Raw genomic sequence first — 12,253 nt, forward strand, 5'->3', positions numbered from 1 at the left:
TTCGGTCGACCAACCGCGGTGTTATTTTATAATGGACGACCGAATGAATGAATGAATGAATCAATGGTTGTGGGTGTGTGATGTCCCGGGGGGAGCGTGAAGCAAGGGGTAAGGGAGACGGGACATTATAAAATTGCTCGTTGGCAGCATTATTTTGATGGTGGTGCAGCCCACGGATACAACGGCTTTCGCTGCTGCTGCTGCTGCTCGAGAGCGCCGCATTATATTTCATATCAAAAGCTGCTTCAGCTGTCCGAATTGTGATTTAAAAGATCAGTTGTGGTGTGTACGAGTGTGTGTATTTGCTACCCATTCCGTGGTGGCACGTGTGGAGACTGCGTTCAAGCTGGACACGGTTACGCGCGAGCGAGGAGGTGGTCCGTATGTCACTGGCATAACCACGATGATGAGTGGGATTGCATTCTGCATGTCCGTGTTTAGGAGGAGAAGGAGGACGGAGGACGGAGTCGGGGATGCGTTGAAGTGGCGCTTATATTTTTGGCACAATTTGGCCCTTTCCAGAGCGCTCCCCCGACGGGGCAAATGAGGCTTTCGGGCTGTCACCATCAACTGTTAAATAAATGAATGTACGGGCCTTGCGCGGGACTGACACGTCGTTGTTTTTGGCGCGATATCTTGACACTTTCCTGTGGCGGTGGACAGCTATTGCGTGGAGTGCAAGTACGGCTATGCAGCGGTGCATTGCGCAAACCTCTTTCCAGTTGTTCCATCTGATATCTGATGGAGATCTGTTGGGGGAAATAATAGGAAATAGTTACGTAGTATTGCTATTAAATTAATGAAGAATGGTTTTGAAGAAACACAAGTGTTCTGGACACAATTTACATTGACTATTTAACAATTTAATTACTATCTGAGCAATACTGTTTTTGTTCAGTTTACCATCATCTTCGCTCAAGAAAGCACTTATTTACTTGGCAACTTCTTTAATTCACTTCCCAAATAAGGCAAGCAATGACAAAAAGCATAAAATAATTTAGTACTCCGCAGTCATCAATCTGCACTCTGCTCATTAGTATTAATTTTGTGACGTCGTTGTTAGGCCGCCTTAGTATTCCTCACCTACCGATCCTTTTCTTCAAAATCTTGCCCGCTCTTAATGTAAAAAAAAACACCACCGCAACACGGTATTATTTGGCCGAGGAAGGCAGGCAGACAATGAAATATTTGATGTGCTCGCAGCAAAACAACAATAATATTTTACAATAAATTAGACGCCATATCGGAAATGGTGACCGGTTGATCTACAGCGAGAGCAGCGTGGCAGCGAAGCCAAAGCGGTTTCAGTCAACTTTCAGACATTGGCCGATGTCAATTAGCAGTGCGGAATGAAACGGGCATCGAAAAATTGTCCCGTGGTTTGACAAATAACCCATAATTCACCCATTACGATCCCACTGGTGATGATTTAGTGATGGACCTGTTTTTGGCGGGGGGATCCGTGAACCGGAGTGTGTGTCCGTGTGGCACAATTAAGAGAGAATGTGAATGATAGCAAATTGGGGATGTTTTTGGTTGATTCATCTCCTACAGAGAGATAATTTTAGTAAATTATTTCATTGAGTTACAGGTAGAATCTTCTTCTTCTTCTTTGGCTCAACAACCGATGCCGGTCAAGGCCTGCCAACCCACTTGTGGGGTTGGCTTTCAGTGACTTATTGATTTCCCCCCATAGCAGGATAGTCAGTCCTACGTATGGCGGCACGGTCTATTTGGGGCTTGAACCCATGACGGGCATGTTGTTAAGTCGTACGAGTTGACGACTGTACCATGAGACCGGCTTAAAGGTAGAATAGTAAAGAATATTTAATTGAAGTTGTTATTTAATACTTTGAATACAAAACGGGTATGATCAGTAAGCAACATTTTTCAATGAAACATTAATGTACAAATACAAACATAGTAAAAAGAAAATTATGTTTAAGTTTCACAAATTATTTAAAAAAGAAATAACTAAATGCAAAAACAAATAAATAACACGATCAACTATCACTAAACATCAGTAATATTAAAATCATCAACCAACTCGATCACGTTGGATATTATTTCAGTTCAAACATTGTAAACATCCCCACTTCTTGGGTCAACCAGCTTAATGCGGAGGTTGCATTAGCTAAATGGCCAACAAAGTTCACTGGACAGACACAAACACAGAGCGCGCGCGCGTACGAAGTCCGATTGATGGTTGCACCATAAAGCCTTCAAGCTTGATTGAGCATAAATATAAGGCTTTGCACGTATGCAACCGCTGCCGGTTGGAGCTGGAGTCGCCAAACTCTTCCTACGGCTCCCTCACGGTGCCGGTGCTTAGATCATTTTCGATTAACACACATAAAGGTATTGATTTATAGCAACAGGCCGATTGCGGTGTGGCTTTAATCACGGTCAGGCGCAAGGTGTCGCACCGCACACACCGCACCACCACCGGCACTCTGTCAAGGCTGGCCACCAATGCGCGAGTGAGCTTTAGCCGTAGCGAGCCTTAAGAAACGTTGCTCGGTACCAAGCACACCGGCACTCGCCCCACAAGTTCAAAGACCTCAAAATTGGCACAGGCTGGAACAAAACACGCGGCTTTTCACGCGGCACAAACTATCGGTTTGTCACTTTGTCCCCGCAAATGCAATTCGGTCGCCAAAACGGGATGGGATGCGGATACCACTGGATCGCATCGACGTCGAAAGTTGAAGACTTGACGGCTTTGCTTTTATCGAATCGTGCGGGTCGTAAAGTACGACAAATGATGACCGCTTTCAGGTTCTGGAGATGCACCCTTTGGGTGCTGTTCCGCGATCTGGTCGCATTGGGTTTCGCACTCGCTTAGGCGGCGGTTATTAAGAAGTTATCCCGGGATGCATTCTGCGTCTTTGAAGAAATGGATTTTTTTTTAAATAAAAAGTAGTTCGATGACATTCAAGGGGTATTTTAGCTAATGAAGTAATTATCTTGACTCATGGTAAAATTTCCAATTTTATCTGTTAATATTGTGCATGTTGATAAATGGCAATGTTTAGTGCAAAAGTGGTGTGAAAAATAAAATACAAAAATACAAAAAAATGCCAATGATTGCTCACTCTATCCTTGAGTTCCTGTGTATCTCGTGCGCAGTTGTTACTTACTGCTTTGATACAACAAACAAACAAAAAAACACAAGTTTAATCTGAAATTTAATTTCAAGAATTTGATTTCAATGATGAAAAATCATAATCACCTTTCATCATATAAATTCTTAATTATGTCCCAGAATCGGAACCAGAATTCTGTGCATTAAGGGAGAACTACTTTCCAAAAACAGGCACACCGTTCAGCACAGTGCAATGGTATTCCAGGACCTGTATAAAATAAAACCATAACAACCGCTGTGCTGCAATCAGCTTTTGTCGGTGTCAAAATTAAGACAAAGTCGGGCACTCTCACTCAAGCCCAACGCCCGAAATGCAGCTGTATGTATATCTTTATGCTCCTTTTTTTTCTTGCCATATTGTATCTGGCCATATTTTGCTGACGTTTATTGGTGCATTCGCGTTTTGCGTCCGACCAGGGCACGCCGGGTGTCATAAAATTAGCTGAAAAATTGCATCAATAACTTTAATCAATGTGTCAACGGGGATCCTTTTTGCATACGGGCTGAAAGGCTTTATTTCAAACAAGAGACGACCCCCGAAAAGCGGATCTCTGCGATGGTTGCGGCGCAGTGATCGTTTCTGGTGCACGCATTCCGCATTCCAGGCCCCACGGACCGTGGGCTGGCGACCGTGCCGTGAATCAAAGGTAAATGAGTTGAAAAATAACTCTGACAGATAATGGGCTGCCATCGTGTACTGTTATTCTACGACTGCGGTAATGCCGCCAACAGGAATATTATTATGGGCAAAACACAGTGCCACAGTCTTTATCGGTGGAGATGTAGTCCTTGCGCACTTGAAAATATGAAACTTATGTGAAAATATGAATTTTTGCTGCTGATTTAAATTGTGCAAAAACCACAGCGCTATTTAACACCTCACCAAACACAAGGTTGCAGCAATTGTCTTCGCACGGCAAATAAAGCAATGGCCGCATCCCGATCCGGCCGAGGTCGCGTATGTGTCAACACAGCTAAGTGGGGAAAAGGGCTTTTAGCGACGAAAGTGAGGCCTTGGCGCTTGGCGCAACTGGACATAAATTATTTCTCGACTAATCGCAAGACTACCCCCGAGCTCACGGGTTGCAATTGCGAATGCAACGAACCGTGACGATTTCGGAACCGACCCAGCAGCAGCAGCGCCGCTTTCGATGTTACAATAGAAAACTGTCCACATAAATGATGATTAAAATCGTACATTCAATAATTTATCAATATTATAATAATATTATTTAGTTTGCAATAAATACCGAAATTGCGTGAATAGAAATGAAATTTTGATGATTTATGGTGTGCTTCGCGATTTCGACCGGCTAGTGCCGGTGTCCGTGATTTTCCAGGCCCGTCCGCGGTTCGGTTGGGTGGCAGTGGGTGGGAAAGGTGGGCTACATTTGTACTGCAACATTTGAAATACGATGCAGGCGGGCACTGCACTAATCATTCCCGTGTGCTAATGCCGCACGCGACGCGGTGTGACGCAAACGGGAAGGTCGGAATGCAGAGCCGGAGCAGATAGCGCTGTCGATGTGCATTTGGAAGTAAATCCTCCATCGATGTCCGGCGACACGAGGACACGATTTTTAACCCCCACGGTTGGGGAGGGTTTGGGTTCGGTTGGGTTGGGTTTTTGTGTGACTAAACCGCTGCCGCTCATAAATATCAATAGCGGTGAAAACGGATGTGTTCGAGAGGTTGTTGTGCCGCGGGAAAACAGCGGTTGTGGCGCGGAACTGGGAGGGATTGCGTAAAAGTGCAATCAATTCCAAAACTAGCGCTGGTTGGCATCGCAAGCACATGCAAAAAAAAACACAAACAGAGTATTGAAATTTTAGTGCCGGTGTGGGTCAGTGCCAGGCGAAGGGCGCAGGGCGCTTACGATTTGCAATTTTCCAACGATTGTAACTCAACCGTAACCAGAACAATCGTCATCGAAATGTTTTGATAATTCGTTTAGTTTTTGATTTCAGCTCGAACAGTTTCGCAGGTATCCGCGCACACACAGTCATGGGTCTACACATACACACCTGTACAGCGGATATGATGATATGCGTTTGTTTTGCGGGGGCCAATGCGATCGGGATAGGTTCCAGGATTTTTATGTTCGGCGAGTTTGTGCTAATAAAATTTCCCCAGCCTCCGCGCTGTACGCCGTCCTGCACCTGCAAGTAGTTCAGGAAAAGCGATTATAATCTCCTGAGGGAGTTGATTTACATCAGTGCCAGGGCGGTGTAACTAACTGCGCCGAACTGCAAGCGCTATTAATATATTATTACGGCGTCAAGTGTGCTTCCGCCGACTGTAGCCTGTCGGTGCGAATTGGGGGTTGGGATTGTTGTTGTGACCGCGTTGTGGAACTGCCGTAGTTTAAATGTCATGCGAATGTCACGTTTTATTGTTTAGTAATTTAGGAGTGAAGCGAAACAAAACTAATCACCAACGTTTGTGCATTACGTTTGAATTCGTTTATTGATTGTTGATTGTCTAATCGTTGATCTTGTGAATCATTGCTCTGAGGGTATAGTAAATATACATTGTAAATCTGAGTTTAGGATCTAAAACGTTGAAAGTTCCCTTATTGTCCTTAGTTGGAATCTAACGCGCCGATTTTGGTGAATGATGCTTCATCAGAGTTGACCCATTTTATGCAAACTCAGCATATAATGTGTTCTGTGAACTTTCGTTATGCTGAACCGTAGGCAAAGAGTGTTACGGCATTCTTTAGGGCACAGCTATCGTCAAAGGAAATGAGCGACTGGTTGACTTCCTCTGCTTAAACACGATATGCAAGATACGCGTGTGTCGTAAGTAGGAAGTTCAATATGCATGTCAGCGTTATGTGATGGATGAGGATTTCAGTATAACTAAGAAATTTAAGTGCTACAGCCGTCAACTCGTACGACTTAACAACATGCCCATCATGGGTTCAATCCCCGAATCCCGACCGTGCCCCCCCATACTCAGGGCTGACTATCCTGCTATGAGTAATCTATAGGTCACTGAAAGCGGAAAGTGGTATAGGTAGGCCTTGAACGACAACGGTTATTGTGCTAAAGAAGAAGAAGAAGAAGAAGAAGAAGAAGAAGAAAAAGAAGAAGAAAAAGAAGAAGGAAAAAAAAGAATTAGAATAGAAAAAAAATTAAACGCAATCATGCAATTGTGCAGGATAATGTTTGACAAATATTTAAAAGAAAAAAGAATACAAAATGGAAGAAAGGACTGCTATGAGCAATTTGTTAAGAGAGATATGGAAAGCATATCACTTATCAAAACTTGTAATATCAACGACTAGCTTAAGCTTGAAACAGTCCTAACAATATCGTTTGTATGGCTAGCGATTCTCGAAAAGGCATGTTCTCAATTATGGCGTCAAGGCTACAGTACGCGCCTTCCTGACAAAACAATTTTCTATCTTATTGTGGTTAAACAATACATAATGAAATAAAGAAAAAGGTATTTTGATGAAGCAAAGTCTTCATTGTAAATTCTGAAGGTACGGAAAATGCACCCACATCTGAAAGAAATGATCCGGCAGGGTACACTAGATTCGTGTGGAAGTAGTTTAGACTCCAAAACCGCTTAATTTCAATTGATAAAGTAATTTAATGGAAACTGGAAAAATAAACTCCAATAGCAAAATTGGTGGACCTTTAAAAATATAATTTCGTGGTGTACACTATTACCCTAAGGACTTACCATGTCTTTAGAAATGAAGTACATACGTGTATCTCTTTGTCTGTCCAGCAAAAAGGATTTCAAAGTCGTTCTACTGTAGTGGTTTGATCGCATGAATCGATTTCAATGCCTGATAAGTAAGTAAACTATACTGTTTAACGTTGTCTTTCAAATAACATGTTGTTTTCTGTAAAGTGTATTTTAAGAGCCAACTTTAAACCAAAAGTACTCGAATGAATTGTTTCAATTTCCAAAACTATTGCAAAGGTACAAATTACGACATGATGCAACGTCTGAATTCTTCGAATTTTGCACTCTCATCGTTGAATTCCAACGGGTGAGCCACCAATCATGAATAATCCCGTAAAACAATATTTTTTTCTTTCTTTCTTCAGAATCAAACACCGACAGAAAGGCATCATGGCAAACAAATGATTCACCGTTGCAGTAAACAACTACAAAAAAGTCCTCCGCATGAGAATGTCTTTCGCTATCTCTGGCGTGACACAGCTGACCCATTCGCGATGTGACAACGCTCAATCATTCGGCATTTTCGCGATCCGTCCGATTGCAAGCGGGCGAGCGCTAACACCGTTCACAATGATTTATACTGTCCATCATAAATCAATCAAAACCGCACCCCAGCCAACCGAACCCCGGGCCGTGTACCGTGCCTGCACCGTGTGCCATCCGAATGCAGTTTCTGTTTACTTTCTCGTGCCTCGAACCCGTTGGCTTACACACCGTCCTGCATCGCCGGCGAAATGTTTGCCTCATTATTTGATAAAAAAAATAAAATTACATTAATTTATCATGAATCTTAATGCAGCAATAAATCGCATCACTAGCAACGGTTGACACATTCGCTCGCCTGTCCGGTTCGCCTTCCATCTGGGCGGATGGTGGTGAATGATTGAAAGTTGTACGGATAGTGTGAACAAAGAAACAGGAAACTGTGCGACAAACAAACCGTGGCTGCGGAAGGAAGCAAGAAATGCTGGCGAATGTTGGTTTTGACATATATTTTTTTTCTTCTTCTTCCTTCTTTAGCCCCCTTTTCAGTGACGGTAATTCATCAATCAGCGTTCGCACCTTTCGCGCTGCAAATGCATCGGGGAGAACACTGGCGGAGAACGATAAACATGCGACGGACACGCACAGGGCTAGGGAAAAATAGTGCCACAGATAATGACTGCGGTTGTACCAGCCCGTCAATCACTTCGATCGCACCCTCGGATCAGGTGGGGGGGGGGGGGAGGGACAACAACCGTGCCAAAGTGTCCATCCACACTTGCTGACACGTTGCACATCTTCTTCGATGCAGTTTTCACTGTGCTGACACAAAGGCGTGTGCTGACTGTGGCGTCCAGCAGATCCACTCCGACCGTGTGCTGTGGTCGTTGCCTTTGATGGGGTCTCAATTTGTTACGCTTGCCCACCCATTTCAATGTCCTCAAAACTGCAGCAATCCAGTGAGCGGGATTTGCTTTTTTTGTGTTGCTAGTTCCCGACCGTTTCGGAACAACTCACAGGTCGTTTTTTGTTGCACGGATGAGATCAATTGTTTTTTGGTTAGCTTTGCATCGTTTCTGTCTCGTCCGTTCGAATCGATGAGGTTGATGTGATGTTTTACTTGCTCGTCGTCGTCGTCGTTGTTGTTTGTAGCGCTGGACAGCACTGGACGATCTGGGTCGTTAAACGACGTGTGCCGAATGTCCTGCAGGAAGAGTTATTTTGTTCCACTTTGACGGTGACGCAAGTGAGCAGCATAATGATTCAATCACTCGCTGGCAAGCTGGCTGCTGTTTGCTTATCGATTTTCAACGATTCAACGAGGGTTTTGAGTTGACAGAATGCGATTTGTCGGCATTTGTTGAAACTGAGGTTAAGCGAGTCTTGAAGTCATGAATAAATGTTTGTAATGTGACATTTTTCTTGACATTATTGCAATAGACCGCTGCTATTGTATGATGAAATGTTGTGCCGATGCAATCCGCATATGGTTATCTAAGCAAAATTCCCAAAATTTGACCTTTATTTTTTCCCCTGTTTCCTGTGGTGAAAAGAATGCAAATGAGTTGATAGATTTGCCATAAACCTGATTTGGGTTCATTGGCAGGCTTTTTTTTGCCTGTCGTTGTTTGTTGCTTTTGTTGCTCGACATTCACAGCACAGACCCACCATAAAACATCCCCTAACATCACTCAACATGGTGGCACCTTTACAACTTTCTCTTTCAATTTCCTTTACGCTTTCCTCAGGATCACCCAATCACTTTCTGCACACATCGCATTCCGACCTGCTCATAAATCAGTGTGCAAAACTAGTCCACTCCATACCCACCGCGGCGGGATGATTCACTTCGGAAGCAGGCTGTGTGCCGGGAGGAGCAGTAAATCGTGCACAAGCGGCAGAACTGACAGGTCTAAGACAACATACGTTGACAAAACTTTCTACCGCGATCGCTTTGACTGATGCCCAAAAACGGCACGACAGGCTGCCTCTCGCGTGTGAGTGTGTGTTTCGTGCTCGGCGGGACATTCCGTTTTCGGCAGTGTAGGCATTGCCTGGTGAAAAAAAAGGACAGTCAAATGAGCTTGTTTTGCTGGGTAAATAATCACAAATGGCAAAACATGGATTCGATATGCATTTCGTTTCGGGGACAACGGTGTGACGTGCTGCTATCCGGTGGCACTACGCACCGCAGCCAAAGTATTAACTCCCTTTTTTGCACTACCCTTGTAACAGTGTCGGTTTGGTGGGCCAGGAAAAGAATTTAAATTTATGGTGCACCCGTTTTGTTACCACACTTTGGCTCGGTGTGGTCCCGGGGACGATTCGGGGAACCCGGCAGAGCAGTATCTTCGGTATCGGTGTCCGTGTGTCCAGAGGGCTAACCAGTGGTTTTGGGGTGCTGAATGCGATGCGTAGGAATTGATACAATTCAAGTAAAGTCAGCTCGAGGAGTTAAAATTGTAACAACACACATATGTTGATTTTTTTTTTCGCTTCATTCCATTCTTTACCACCCTTTTCTGGGGGAGTTCGAAAACGTATCGACAAACCTTCACTCGAATCAATTTAAACCATTGGGTAAGTGAGTGTCTGTGTTGTCTGCCGTCGAGTTACGCTGCATTTGGGCTTCACTTCGTTTTTTTTCTTTCTTCCAGTGAAACCCATTCGGTTCTAATACTCTCAAATCAAGAAAGCATGTACGCATTGCATGTACAGTACGTTACCTCGGTCGGTCCTTGCCAAACGGAACCAACAAGCGACGAACCGGGCGTGCGTTCGAAGAGCGACCGAGCGGTCGTTGCGGTGTTGTTGCGGCGTGCCAGTTTTCGGTGCGGTAGCCCCCGGGAGTGGTATCGGAAAAGCGTTTGCGGTTACACACACACACACAAACACACACACACACGCGCACAAACGATTCCCCAGTCGGGTGGGTGATACTACAAATTGATAGCGTTTAACAAGATTTGTGTTTAACATATTTAATTAATTTAAAAGTACACGATTGTCTTCCGCCCGGGACAACGTACACGAGTCCACGGCCCCAAGCGTTTGCCCGGTGGCTGGTGGAAAGGTGCAATATATGGTGCAACGCATTGGACACAAGGAAGTGAAAAGCAAAACAAGGAAACAAAAACAGAAAATAAAAGGGAGCAATGGTACCTTTGTACTCACGTTTCACATTGCTTCATTCCGTGAAGGTTTTGCCGGGAATGAAGGGAAAATTGGGTTCGGGTAACAGCAACCGATTCGACGGGCGGCGGGAGTTGCGATTTGGTGCGGGAAATAAAAATAATCAGACCACGAGGAATTTGCACTTGTGGATTCGGAGTGTGGAAGAAAAAATGTACATGGTTGTATGTTGAAGTTGTCACAAAAGGGGGGGAAAAAGTGTTTAATTAGTACCTCTTCGGACTAAAATGCTTACCAACACGTAAAAAGCCTTCAAAATATTCTTTTTATGACGAAAGAATAGCTTGAGCTTTAACATCTATGTTTAGTATCATTTATTGTTTAGCGCTCTGTTTTTGATGTTTTGCTCGAGACATTTACTGTTTTTTGATTTTGAAAATCGGAATTGATTTTTATTTTACACAGTCCTCATTTTTCTGTCAAATTACTAACAAAATTTGAACAAATGAAATTAATAATACAAATAGTAGGGCCTTTCTCGATACTTGCCAGCTTTTTTTCCATGGAGTTTGACAGTTGGCGGCTGAAATCATGTCAACATTCCATACAAATTACACACAAAACTAGCCTACGATTTTCAGCCTAGATTATTTTAGCCTCATAGCTAACATTAGATTCGGGCAACTGCTCGAAAAAACGTCCAAACAAGGTCGTGTTTTCATTCCTCCCAAGGTGCATTAAAGAGCTCAGGTGGTGGAATCTAGCATCAAAGTGTACGTAGACCAGGTGAACTCATAGCCTGTTATTTATAACCAAATTTGAACGTCACTTTTTGACAAGACGGACGAAAACTTTTGCTCAAACAAGCTTTCTGGCGACTTGCCGAATACACAAAACCAAAGTCTATATAATACAGAGGTCGAGTCGTCCAGAACATTTGATCAAAATGCGTGGGAAAGTTTTGACAGCTGGATGAAAAAGCTTCAATAGTTTCATCGCAGCATACATTGAGGTTTTAGTTGTTGTGCATGCAGTGGTCTGAATGCATTTTCGATCATTTTTCATCGTTTATTCGTAATATTGCACTTAAAATAGTTGACGAATATCAAGAAAAAATAGAATTATAGTACAATTATTGATTATAACAAGATCAGTGCCCAAAATTATGACGAAATCATGTGCAGCTCAAGAGAACCAAAGCTAATAGACTTGTTACCTGATTTTATTCGTTTTGATGTGATGAATTAGAGAAAAAACTTCTCCATGCCACGTAAATGAGAAGGAAATAACTATACACACTAGATTTTGTGCAGAAAAAGCACAATTGGCCCTAAAAAGTGTTTGGTTGTGTGGAATCGTTCACAAAATTTTTCATCTAACTGTCAAAAACAAGCTTTCAAAATGGTGCACCAAAGTCGAGCTATGCATCGACCTCTGTATTATATAGACTTTGACACAAAACACTTAAAATCTTCATTCGAAAGCAGAAGCGATAAAAATAAACCTTCTAAATACATACACCATGGGATAAACTCACCTGTATGATATACACACTTTGATAGCTGCTCGAACACGGCTCTAAAATGCAAGCAGCTGATACGATCTTAAAAGAGAAAAGGGCCCAGTAACAGTTTTCTAGTTTACAATAGTGCACGAAACGCTTTAAATACACAACCATCTCCTTACATGAGTCTTTCACTTTAAAATTACGGTAAACATTACCAACGATCCCCATTAACCTTATCGCACTCATGATTTACTTTGTACTATACACAACAACAACAACAACAA

The sequence above is a fragment of the Anopheles merus genome, chromosome 3R (genome assembly GCF_017562075.2).
Source record: "Anopheles merus strain MAF chromosome 3R, AmerM5.1, whole genome shotgun sequence".
Lineage (NCBI taxonomy): Eukaryota > Metazoa > Arthropoda > Insecta > Diptera > Culicidae > Anopheles > Anopheles merus.